Source organism: Mustela erminea, chromosome 5, assembly GCF_009829155.1.
Source record: "Mustela erminea isolate mMusErm1 chromosome 5, mMusErm1.Pri, whole genome shotgun sequence".
In the NCBI taxonomy this organism is placed as follows: Eukaryota; Metazoa; Chordata; class Mammalia; order Carnivora; family Mustelidae; genus Mustela; species Mustela erminea.
The window spans coordinates 129,375,807-129,389,176 of NC_045618.1; the positions used below are offsets into that span (position 1 = coordinate 129,375,807).

General features: G+C 47.1%; 1 protein-coding gene across 45 annotated transcripts in view; it reads right to left on the reverse strand.

Annotated features, from left to right (window-relative positions):
• The window catches only part of NRXN3 (neurexin 3), a 1,567,429-nt gene extending 1,559,198 nt beyond the window's left edge, over positions 1–8,231 (reverse strand). For 42 of the 45 annotated variants that reach the window (XM_032341548.1, XM_032341546.1, XM_032341549.1 and 39 more), the window contains exon 1: positions 7,931–8,231. The gene's annotated coding sequence lies outside the window, so the exon portion shown is untranslated. Of the gene's footprint in view, positions 1–5,442; positions 5,463–5,835; positions 5,906–6,146; positions 6,234–7,930 lie in introns of those variants that run through there. The other 3 variants (XM_032341502.1, XM_032341501.1, XM_032341503.1) reach the window with 3 other exon arrangements.
• Positions 8,232–13,370: the final 5,139 nt, after the last annotated feature.

A 13,370-nucleotide genomic window follows, 5' to 3' on the forward strand; every position in this document is an offset into this window, starting at 1 on the left:
GAAGCAAGGAGGAAGGTAACAGACACCACAGGGAACATAGCTTCCAAGTGCCATCAAAAAGGCAATCAGTAAGCAGTGCCATTGCAAGGCCAGCACTGGCCTCTCCCTAAGCCTAAAGTGCCTCTGACTGGCAGCAACATCTTCAGCATGTCCCAGACTTGGGGATCAGACTCCCCAGGAAGTGGGCCAATGCTCAGAATCAGGTTCCCTGACTTGGGGAACAAGAGGACAGGCCCATAGAAGTGGTGTGGCACAGCAGCTAAGACCAAAGGCTTCAGAGCCAGGCCCACTGAGTCTGAATCCTGACCTCGCATTCCTACCTGCAGGACCTTGGACATATTATTTAACCTCTTTAGGCTTGGCAGTGGGGGATGGGGAGTGTAATACAGAAATGATAATAGCACCTACCTCATAGGGTAGATAATGTGTGTCAGGGCCTAGGCATAGTATCTGGTACACAGTGAGACTTAAATGTTGGCTAGTGGTAGTGTAGTAAGACTCTTAAAGTTAGTAGTAAGGGTGATGTTGATAGTAAAACTAGTCAAAAGATTCAGGTCTTCAACCTTTAAAAATGGGGACAAGTTGAAGTATCTCTGGGGAAAGGTTCTACTCCCAGTCACTTCCTCCCTAAAACTGGATTTCCCTCTCTTGTATTCCCCTTTCCTCTCTCTACCCATTAACAGAAAGTGGGTGATGCTATCTCAAAGAAAGATGACTATATGTTTTATCATCTAAACCAGGACACTTTTGAGAGTTAATAATTACACCAGGACAAAGGCCTAGATGGGAACTGTCTCTGCAAAGCAGGGCATCTGGTCACCCCATCTCAAGGTCGCACAGAAACAGCTTCACGCCCTGTCTCAAGGTCCAGGCACAAGGTAACTCTTCCCTGGTTCTCAGAATCCACTTTACTCTGGCCTCTGTTCCCCCACTGCATGGACCTCCTCAACACACACACACACACACACACACACACACACACACACACAGATAAACATACGCACAATTGGCTAGCATATCTAACCCCTATCTAATTCAAGGTCAAGGTCAACCCTAGGGGTGGGGCAGAAGGCCTTGATAAGGGCCCTTTACCCACATTTCACGCTATCATGCTCCCCAGCTAGCCTCTGGACACAGAAATGAAATACACGGAGGCTAATATCTGAACCCATGTCTCCCTTTCTTGAAAAACAAGGGCTAAGCCAGTCTAGGTGAAGCACACAAGTTCCCAGGTCATCAGGATCCAGAGACCAGCTGCTTGGACTTCTGAATGGAGCCCCTGCTGCCTCTAAGAGTAGTCTTAATGGACAGGGCTACATGGGCTTGAAAACCTCGAGTATGCAACTGCGGTATCTTCCTCCAGCCCATTCAGAGGTTGACCTTGACCAGCACTCAGTGACTCCAGTGACCTTGGAGTAAAGGCCACCAGTCTTTCTCCAGTATCTGTCTACTCTGCAAAAGTCAAATCTACTCCCTTTTAAGGCACACCTTCCCCACCTACCTCACCAAGACCCACTCCTCTGATGGCAGAAGGAGGAGAAATAAGAGGGGTGCTCAGGCAGCCACCAGAACAATACCCTTTGAAAAGGGCACACATCCCACAAGGCAGCATGAGGGTGTGGAGAGGGCACTACCCAGGCAGCCAGGAAACCTGGATTCCAGCTTTGTCTCTGGATCAGATCTGGCCTATGGCTTTGGACAAGCCACTTAATTTCTCTACACCTCAGTTTTCTCATCTGCATTTGAGGGCACTAAATGAGATGATGGCTCATCTACCTTTTATCTCCAACAGTGTAACATCGGGATCATGAACTTGGGCTCTAGAAAAGGACAGATCTGTGTTCAGATGCTTGATTTGCAAGTTTACTAATTTACTTTGGGTTAGTCTAAGCCTCAATCTCCTCTTCTGTTCAAGGCAGATAATAAGAATACACTACAGTGTGCTGTTTGGAGAATTAAATGAGACAATGAATGTTTACTAAAAAAAAAAAAAAATCTTGGGGCACCAGGGTGGCTCAGTGGGTTAAAGCCTCTGCCTTTAGCTCAGTTCACGACCCTGGGATCGAGCCCCGCATCAGGCTCTTTGCTCAGCAGGGAGCCTGCTTCCTCCTCTCTCTGCCTGCTCTCTGCCCACTTGTGATCTCTGTCTGTCAAATAAATAAATAAAATCTTTAAAAAAAAAAAAAACTTGGTGCAGAACTTGGTAAAAAAAAAAAAATCCTCAAAAATGGAAGCTATATCACTACTATTACTAATACCACCGTAATGATAATGACTAATATTACAGGGATTGTGAAGGAGGCAGAGTTCCTCTGAGTCAGCCATGGAGACCCTTCTCAGTCAGAAAGTTTCACACTTTCCAACCCCTCCAGTACATCTGGGACTTACAGGGAGGGATAAGACAGCCAGAGGCAAAGTTCAACTTCCCCAGACGACAAGTCCAAGGTGTTAGAGAAGAAAAGAGAACCCCAACATCAAACCCACATGGTTCTTTCCTTCAATCAACAAATATTTGCTGAGCACCAACTATGTGGCTGGAAGTGTCCTCGACACTGGGAACACTGCAATGACCAAAAACAAAGTCCCCGAGCTCCGGGAGCCTGCATTCTGGAGGAGACAAGAACATCTTCACACCTCAATATATAATATAGTATCAGGTAGGGATTGGAATTAAAGGCAGGATAGCAGGCTGGAAAGTGGCCAGCAGCGGGGTCAGAGGGCTACTTAAGAAATCCAGTCCGGATAGTCCTCTCTGAACAGGTATCATTTGCACAGGAACCTTCAGGAAGATGCTGGGAGCAGGTCCCACACAGAGCCCCTGCAGGAGCCCAGTTCTGCCACCTGTGGCTGGCCCAGCAGCAGGGCCTCACTTAGTCCACGGCAGAGTCAGCCGGGCTAGACATCAAGGATCAGAGCCGGCTCAGCCATTTCCCCCTGCAGGTGCATGTTTGGGGGAGACCAGTGGGTGGACTGTCCTACCAAGCAGGTGTATTTGTAGGGGGCAAGCTTTGGAAGGGACTCATCTACTTCTGTAAGTCCCCCATCCACACACCAGGGTCATGTAAGGAGAAGGAATCGGGAATCCCAAGAATATTCTCTTCTCGGTGTTTGGCACAAAAATTTGCCCCTGAGGCATCCAACTCCCTATTTCTCCCCTTTCTCTGGCAATGACGTAACCCTTTCTCCCTAACTCCTCAAGGTCAGCCCTGGGAAGGGAGGGGGACGTCAGAAACAGAGGACAATCAGCATTTTGCTCTGAGGATTTTTTTTTTCTTTCAGGCAAAATGTTTGCCAATTTCATTTATAATTGCATAAAGAGGGACACACCTTTAGCCAAAGGAGACGGAAAATGGCGTCTGGTAGTTAAGGCAGCTGAGCCCTGAGCACTGGAACACTAGGGCTCGGCTGTTTTCCCGGCCCAGGGCGATCTCAGCTCCTGGAGGGGCTGTAGCCTCCACCAAGGCCCAGCTGCCCAAGGGTGGCCAGGGCCAGGAGGGCAGGGCCGTGCTCCCAGCTCTGCCTGGGGCTCCGGAGGTAGCAGGGGAAACCCTCAATTTCGCCCACCTCTCCCCCTTCAGTCTGCACCCGCCCACCAGTCATCCACGAGCACCCCCGCCCACAGCCTGGCTTAGGGACGTGGGGACCTCACAGCGATGCTTCCGCTGGAGACCCGAGTGGTTTCTCCCCCTCCACCCTCTTCCCAGCTACCCTGAACACTCCATTGCCCTCTGTCTCAACACCCCCGCTTTTTGCCCTCCCTTCCCCAAGGGGAATTCAGCTTCCCATCCCTGGCACCCCCGCACCTCCCCAGAGCCCCGCACCTCTCCAGAGCCCCGCGCACGGCCACAGCCAACAATCACACTCCCGCGGCACAAACAGGCAAGCAGCCTCCTGCGTGACCCGCACACATGGTGTTGACACTCCCATGTGGTCCAACTGGAGGTACACCGGTGTTTGATAAAACACAAACACCCCTCCAGCCCCCTCCCCAAAGGCAACACAAAGGCCACCAAGAATTTCAAGACCAGACAACACTGGACATCAGAGCGAGAGCCGGGTAGGACAAAGACATCAGTCCATCGTCGCAAGGAACGACGACAACTCTGGGACATTCTGCAGTGCCCTCTGGCTTGACACAGCCCACTGAGCAGAGCTGTGTGTGCTGGTGTGTGTGAGAGAGCATACATATGTGTGGGGGTGGGGGTGGTGTCTGTCTCTACTGTCCAGGCAGCAAATCCCCCCCAAGAGGTAACCCAGTCCAGACTCTGCTTTCCCTGTAACCTTCCTCCAATGTGCCGCAAATGCATATTACACGGATGGTTAAATTGGATCATTATCACTGGGCGCTTATTTGGCAAAAAAAAAAAAAAAAATCATTAATGTCATCTACCCCCACTCCAATCCCCTTCTCAAGAAGTCCCCTCCCCCAAAGACTCTCCAACATGCTAATCCCATGAACTGCGACACACCACAGCTTTCGGGAAAGAATAATGGCGAGGAGAAAGGAGACAGCGGTGTGGGGAGAAGACGCGGATAGCGTTACTGCATTGCCCGTATGAAGATGGGTGGAAAGGAGCCATGGTGGAGGTAGGGGCGGGGAGAGCCACGGAGGGGAATGAAACCAAACGAAATCAAGTCCTTGGTCGCCTGTGTCCGTGCGAGAGTGTGTGTGTGCAAGAGCGTGTGCAAGTACGTGTGTAGATGTGCCGACTTAGCCCTCCTATCAGAAGGCTGCATCCGTGTGGTATGTAGGAAAGGCCATCGCACCACTGTTGTGTTGCAAAAAAAAAAAAAAGAAAAAGAAAAGAAAGAAAGAAAGAAAAGGAAAAAGAGCCGCAGAGCCATCAGAATCAGAATTTTCTCATGGAGATGGAAAGAGCTAGGGGAAAGGGGGAGGGGGCCACGGGGTCGGGGAGAGCAGTGTGTGGCAAGAGAAGGCAAGAGCATGGTGGAACTGGGGGAGGATGGAGGGGGGGAATTGGTGGTGGGGTGGAAAACACCGCACGAGCACCTGAGACACAAACACACACAATACCCAAACGCCAAGCCCACTGCTCCACCGCTCATCTAAGACTGACAACCCGTCCCCCATCTCCCGCTGCCTCCCTGTGCCCCCAAAGCTAGTGCGGGTGGATTTCTCTATCTCAGTTTTGCAGCAGTGGGCTAATTACAACCAAGCCCCCTTACCAAATTAACCCCTCCCCTCCCGCTCTTTTCTCTCTAAAAGGCCAATTGAAGAATAATGTGTTTTTAGAGATAATGGATTTTTTTTTTTTTCCCAAGGAGCGAGAGAAAGGGGGATGCAGGACAGAAATTCTGCAAACCGGTGACTTCCGACCTCACCTCCGTCTCCCCTTATGTCCCCATTTGCTGTAGCATCGCATCTACCATTTCCCAACCGTCCCCTTGTCCCCCACCACCCAAAAGAAAAGACCTTCCTACCATGCACATCGACAAACACACCAACCGCCACCCAATCTCAGTAGCCGATCTCAAAACCCCAAGCATCAATTCACCTCGATACATTCTTTCCCTTATATAAGCAGCAAATCATCAACATATTCAGTAGAAACGCAGCATTAAAAAGAAATTAACCAAAAAAAAAGAGGCCAGACCCCCATCAAACCCCCAATAATTAATAACAGGAAGCTACCAGAGAAGCAAAGAGATCGTGGTCTCTCAAAATCTAGAATCCCTTTGATTTCTGGCCCCCTCGTCTTAAGAAGCAATTTTTTAAATCATTATTTCACTAGAAAGGGCCGGAAAGCTCCAGAAAAGGGCATTCGCACAGTCCGGTTGTTTAAAAAAAAAAATTAACCCAGCCCTGTTGCTCACTTTAATAGCGAACTTCCAGCGTCCAGCCTTTTCCCCCTCTTCCAGAAGGAAGACTGGCTCGCAGGATGAACCCCAGGCTGCAGAAAACGGGCCAAGAGTCCTTGCTCTCGACTCCCCAACCAAAAAAATAAAAAATAAATAAAAAATTAAAAAAATCAAACAATAGGAATATCTCTGCACAACCAGCACCCGTCTGAAATATCGTTTGCCCCAATATCACATAGGCAGATTAAGCTAGAAGATTAAAAAAAAAAAAAAAAAAAACACCAGCCTTGCTATGTCTCTCTCCCCTCTCTCCCTCCGCCACGTACCCAGTAGCCCTTAGGTAAACTTGCCCATCATAACCAGCGGGACCATTTTAACTGGAAAGGCGACGCAGAAGCCCTTGAACGATGAAGGAGGCTCTGCCCCACAAAAGCAAATTCATAAAGGGCTAGCTCTTCGGGTTCGCCAGACCTAACCTCCAGGTGCCCCCAGATAGACTATCCCGGGGAACAGAGTCACCCAGCGCGCTGGGAGTTCAAATTTCCATTGGAACCTTCATCACAAAGGCAAACGGTCATCTGACCCCTGAAACGACACTGTCCTCCAGGTGTGACAAGGAGTGCCCCTCTTACTCCCAGGGCCAACCACAGGACCCAGGGCAGAGAAAGAATTAAGAATGTTGAGGAGGATTGGACTGGTAAAAGAAAACTATCTCCCCAAGCGGGAATGACCGGAGGAAGCGGGGAGAGGACAGCTCCTAACCTCCCACTTCTCCTAGGTGGTCTGTGTCTTGCTGTATCCTAGCCTAGTTGTTCAATGATCTCTGACCTTTGCATTTAAAAAAAAAAAAAAATTTTAAGTAATGATCAGGGGAAATGATCTATCTTATTTGGAACCCAATAAGAGTTAGCAAAAATATAATTTCCTCACTGCATGGTGCTATTTCTACATCCAGACCAAAAGAGAAGGCATTTAATGGAGGGAGGAAGAAATTTATTATTATTTTTTTTTAACAAGTAATCACAGGGTAAGTCACCTGCAAAGCAGCCGAGCCCATAGGTTGGTATTACATCACTGGCCTAGGAAGGGATGGGGGTGGGGGGTAGGACAGATTATTTTTCCCTTGTCATCAGGATGATGTTTCTAAAGCAGTTAAGTTTCATGGTTAAAAAAGAGAGAGGGAAAGAGCCAAAACTCTGGGTATAACACAATGCCTTGAAAAAAAAAATACATCGAACCAGCCTTTAAGGTCACTGAGAGCTTGTAAAACCCACAGTGCTTACACAGAGTGGAAGTTTTCAGGCAAGCCTGCTACTAAATCATTAATATAAACAAATGGAAGGCAGAGAAGGAAGATTCCCTTGTAACAGATCCAAAGAGGAGCGCACACGCGCGCGCACGCACACACACACACACACACACTCCCTTTTCACCTTCTCTGATTATGCCCACCTTCACAACAAGATAGCAGGAGTCCAACCTGAATCTTCAGACTCAAGAACCACCTCCTCGCACCCCTTCTAAAAAAAAAAAAAAAAAAAAAAATACTCACACACACACACACACACACCTCAATTCCTCAACAGCTAGGGAAATCCCTGTTTCAATTCAATTTTGTCTTATGATCCTCAAAGTGTCTCTTTTCCTTCTCATTTGAACCAGTCCTTTCCCCAAAAAAAAAAAAAATATATATATATATATATATATATATATATATATATATATATATATAATTAGAGGGAAAGTAGCTACAAAATGTCAAAAAACTATCTGCCCAAATGAAGTGATGGGCATACATCATTTCAGACTAATAATCCAAACAAATAGGAGAAAGACTTAAAAAACAAAAAAAAAATTACCTCCTCTGACTTTCCCAACATCTGGAACGTGGGGACTGAACTTCCAGGAGCAACTGAAGGAAAAGAAAGGCAGTTGAAAAGCCATTCCCGTGGTCAGCCGAGGCTCTCGGATCCAGCATCCAAAAAAAAATCTAGGTTGGTCGCTCCCAACTGAAAACTTCTACCCTCTCAGGAGCAACCTCTTCCCAGAATGAACAAGAACCTTGAGTTGTTTCACACCCTGCCTGCCTGCCTTTCCCCCAAAACCTTACCTTTCCAGTTGAACAGAAGATTTGGGATCTGTTTGTTTGTTTGATGTTTAGTCAACTGACTTTGCTGGGTATGTTTCCTCTTTGGGAAGGTTCAAATTCCAGAATCTTTCTCTCTCCTTTTCCTTTTCTCTCTCTCTCTGGGAGGGAGTGGCGGGGAAGAAGGGAGGGGGGGTGTCGGAGGTGTGAAAAGCAGGTCCGCGGTGGCTCGAGAGACGCTGGCGGCTCCGAGAGAGGGGAGGACACGCTCGCCTCTCCCTCTCCGGGAGTTGCATGCAAGAGGCGATGTGTAGGGCTGAGCTCGGAGCCTGAGACTGCCGGGGAGCCCAGGAATTTCACGCACTCCAGAGCCGGCCCCTCCCTCTCCCACACAGACCCCGGCATTTAAAGAGACAGCCAGGCTGCCTGGCTCAGGGCTTCACCTCTTCCCTGACTGTTTTGCAAACAGCTGTGAAGATATCGTCAGGGAGGAAAACTGGTGCAGCCCCCTGTGACTAAGAGGCAGTGTCGGGAGCTCAGTCCTCTTCCGACCCCAGTCTGAGGAAGGTTCTTTACCAGAACCGGAGCGGGCACTGAAATAAAGACAAAATTCTCATTTATAGCTTCAGCAGACTAAGCCACATGCTGAAGATACATGTGTCTCATGGCAGCCAGGAAGTGGAGAGGAGCCTGACCTAGAAGTGTGCCTCAGTTTCTCTAAGTAGCCACTTCTTGTGAAATCAGGGCAATCCTTGAGCATCTGGTAGAGGCTGGGGCTGTAACTAGGGCACAAAGTCATTCCTTCAACCAGCATTTTAAACACTTGCTTAGGATGAGGCCCGGTGCATAGGACAAGGGCTGGGGACATGAAAATGAAGGTTGACAAACTGGGCTTCCCATCCAAGGGCAGTTAGCTACAAAGGCAGGTGGAGACATTGCCAACCCTATCCACAGGGGCTTCGAGCTAAGAGAGACAGAGGCAGGGTTCTAGTGCTGTGCTGGGTCAGGGGCGTGGCTCCATTCTGTGGCTCGCACCCTGAGCTCAGGGCCTACGTATTTCCATTACACCCCTAAACCCTTCCAAATTCATTGCCCATTTTCCTGAACCGGTCCATGTCTGTGGAAACATTTCCCCATTCGAGCCTAAACAAGAGATGACAGTCGGTGGCACCAAACACAAGGTTTTGTTCAGCATCAGGCCCTAGTGCCTCACCAGGGAAATAAGCCCCACCCCCTTTCTTCTCCAACCTCCCCGTCCTAAGGGCTCCATGGCACATCCTTCCTCTGGCCAGTGCCAATGGCAGGAATATCCCTGAACAACTGTTGAGCACGTACCCATGCACTCACAGGGGTCAGCTCCTTCGGTCCACGGACACGGGTGCTCTTTGACCGTGGTCTGTCTTACAGTTGAGGAAAGCAAAGCTTTAGGGAGGCTATCCAAGGCTACACAGCCAGAAATAACCAGAATAAACTTGAACTCTGACTCCAGAGCCTGCCTGCTCAGCCACAGTGCTCCCTCACCTCCCTTCTATGGAGGGTAGTTCTTAAGTTTCTGCTCGTTCCTGGATATTCTTCTAGCCATCGCAGCACTGACCCAACCCAGGAAACTTGGATACCACGTGCCCCAAGCATTGTGCTAACCGGAAACAAGATGAGTACGACACGTTCCCGGCCCCCAAGGAGCCCACGCTGTATTGGTGGAAGACAAAGTATGTTCCCATAAAGCAAAGGAACAACAACAATTGTAAAGCAACGTAAGGGAAGCTGTACGGGACTGTCAAGAAGTAAGTGATGGATTCTGATTTGGAAATGGGGGATATTAAGGTAAGCGTGGTGGGCTAAATTGGCATGTGGGCTGGACTTGAACACACACGTGCAAACCAACATTCCTCGCTGCCTTTCCAGTCTGTTTTACCTTTTAGATCATCGTCTTATTTTTTTATGTGTCTTTGGGTCCCCCATCTTCAAACACCACTATGGTACTCGGCACCCAATAGGAATATAAACACATACTTTGGTGGATTAATGTCATGCATAACACATCACCTTCTGCCAGTTTATGCCAGACCTGAACAGCCCTTGCCAGCTGATGGGTATCTTCTTTACCCGGCCTTTCTTGAAGTCCATGTACCTTATTTGTTCTCAGAATGCAGAAGGGAAATTCAAAGAACACAATGCATGGGGTGGGGCAAGCTGTCTGGAGCTCCAGGGGGAAGAAGCATATAAAGAAACTACCATGATCCAGGAGGATGTTGGGAACAACTCACTGCACCCTCACTTTGGGAAGCAGCAGGAGGAGACTTAAGGGACCCACGGGGAAGTGAGGGCACAAGCCCAAAGGAAAAGCCTGATGGCTCATGGCCCTGAGATGTCCCATCAGACTCCTTCCGCAAACACCAGCCTCAGAAAGTCATCCTCTAGAGAAGTCTACTGCACATCTACAGGACAACGAGAGGTTAGGACACGTACCTGGATTCCAATCCCAACTTAGCCACCTACGTTCCATAGGAACTTAAATAGTTTTCTTTTCCCTCTCCCAGTCTTATCATCTTCCCCTACAAAACTGAGAGAACACCTGTACTTAGCTTCATAGAACTGCTATGAGAATTAATGATAAAATAACTCACAGAACATCCACCCCACAGAAGAGCCAACAAGTATCTGCTATTTCGACCCAAAGGTCTGCCTTTGCCCCTGCATGGGATTATTAACTTTGGACTGCCCCCTATAGTTAGCATTCTCTTATTTCATCATTTCACTTTTAATATGTTAACTCTGAATATCACTGTAGTTACTCTCATTTACTTGCTTTTAGCCCTTTGATTTCTAACCTTGTGTACTTTGAATATATTTGTTAGTATCATTTCATTTCATTTAGTAGTTTCTTGGGCTTAAGTGTTATTTACCTTTCAATTACTCTGGTGTACTCTTTTAGTCTGCCTTTTATCATGAAATCTCTAGGCTCATTTTGTTCATTCCTCCACAGCATTTTAGCTGCCTACACTTGGCTCATTTTCAGTGATCCAGCATCCCCCCGTTAGCTCCAGATTTATGAGGACGGATATGTACAAAAGAGCAGAGAAAGACAACATCAAAGACAATAAGCCTTGCAGACATGTAATACAACCATAAGCATAAAACAGTATCAAGTGTTTGCCTAAATGATGGTGCCATGTCAGCAATGGTACTGATTATTTTGAATGGGAGGACTCAGGGGGTGCCTGGGTGGCTCAGTGGGTTAAAGCCTCTGCCTTCGGCTCAGGTCATGATCCCAGTGTCCTAGGATCGAGCCCCACATCGGGCTCTCTGCTCAGAGGGGAACCTGCTTCCTCCTCTCTCTCTGCCTGCCTCTCTGCCTACTTGTGATCTCTGTCAAATAAATAAATAAAAATCCTTAAAAAAAAAAAAAAAAAGGAAGAAAGAAAGAAAGAAAGGGAGGGAGGGAGGACTCAGTAGGGACAACTGAAACCCTCTGAGATGGTCTTTCTCTGCTCACACCTCTCACCGCAAATCATAAATTCACAATCAGAAGCCATTAGGTTAGAAGGTCCCCTGGTGGGAAGGAAGCCTATATTCCTTTCCCTGGCCTCTGTGGCTTCTGCCTTTACTCAGTTCAGAGGGAGAACAAAATGAGACAGGGACTGTTTCAGCTTTTCTCAAATGTTCCGGACTGGCACTTACAGGATGGTGCAAGGAAAAATTTCATTGCCAATCAAAAGAACATGTTGTCTGTGGCATCCTCGAAAAAAATCAGGTTAATGTAATGATGATAATAACCGTAATAAAACTACCGCTACCACAAGTTACCCTGCTGGCCCTCTACTTGGTAGCCTTGAGGTTAAGATCCCAATGCTCCACCGAGAGGACATCTGCATTCAAATCCCAGGTCTGTCATTTGCTGGCTAGGAGAACTTGGCCAAGTTACTAACATTCCAAGCCTCAGTTTTCTCATCTGTAAAATGGGAATCATACCATACTCAACCATTTCCCATGATAATTATATCAAAAGCCCATCTATAATAGTAAATGGCACATGGAAAGTCCAAAACAAAGAGTACCAGTTATCACTACCAGAGTGGAATTTTAAATATTTAATATCTGAAATACTACAAGCAACAACCAATCAGCCTGGACACTGGTTGAAAGCAACTGGTTTGACTCTACCAGGGCAAACCAACTATCAGTCCTGATCCTTAGTATTATTACTACCTGCCAGACATGAAAGCAAGCACTTGGCATGTGCTAATACATTATCTCATTTAATCTTCCACAGTAAGTTGGCTTTATATTATTTATTGAAATATATGCAATTGCATATCTGGGGGGTGGTGTGGGTAGAGGGAGAAAGAATCCTAAGTAGACTCCACACTCAACATGGAGTCCAACACAGGGCCCAGTCTCATAACGCTGGTGAGATCATGACTTGAGCTGAAATCAAGAGTCAGATGCTTAACCAACTGAGCCACCCAGGAACCCCTATGCAAAATTGTATATTTATTTTATTTATATATATATATATATATATATATATATATATATATATATATATATATATATATATATCTCCATAAAATCAGGGTTATAGATAGACTTAACACATACATTCCTGGTGCCCTAATGATTCTTGTATATGAATTTCAGGGATTTTCTTTGGCTGGGAGTATTAAAACTTCATTATATAGCTTCTTTCTTTTACTTACAGATTCTTTCAATAATCTTGGGAATAATGATAATGGTCAACAGTCTCAGTTTCTTCATCCATTAAATGGGTACACATACTTTCCTTTCTTTCTGAGTTTTCACTGCTTTACCCCCAAGCAATCCTGGAAATATCAAAGGTTTCTCAAGCCAAGACCAAATCACTAGAAATTGGACATTAAACAGTTCTGCTAATCCCTGGCCAGCACTTCAGTCAAGATAAGTTCTCAGGTCCTCACATATCTTGCTCCTGAGCAGATTTCAAATTCAAGTTCAAATGCTATTGGCTCAAAGCAGTTTGCCCAACTGTCCCTACTCATATCCCTTGTGCTCTTCTTTTCCCTCTCCCCCCAAGAGCTGTGCTGCATTGCTGGCCTACTAGAATTTATTTGACTTTCTGTCACCTACGTGACAATGTTTCCAGTGTTATTAATAAGTGACTGCTTATTAATTAGTATTATTAGACATGCACCATGCAGTGCAGACAGTACCACAGAGGGACCTGGCATCTTCAAGAAGAGGATTTTTGAAGAAAGATTTGTCCCTGCAGCCCAGTTAGAGGACACAGGGTTGGCAGTGAGTCCTGGGGAGCCAACAGCAGAACACCCCACATTCTGAAATCTGTGCACCTAGTCCAGGCCACTTGTGCTCTGACACAGGATGGAAGGAGAGCAAGTGAATGCGAGATTTGCAGGCATGTGATAGCATAAGCCCACCGGGGGAGCCTGGGTGGATTAGCACCCATGGAGTGGTTCATGCGGCTGCA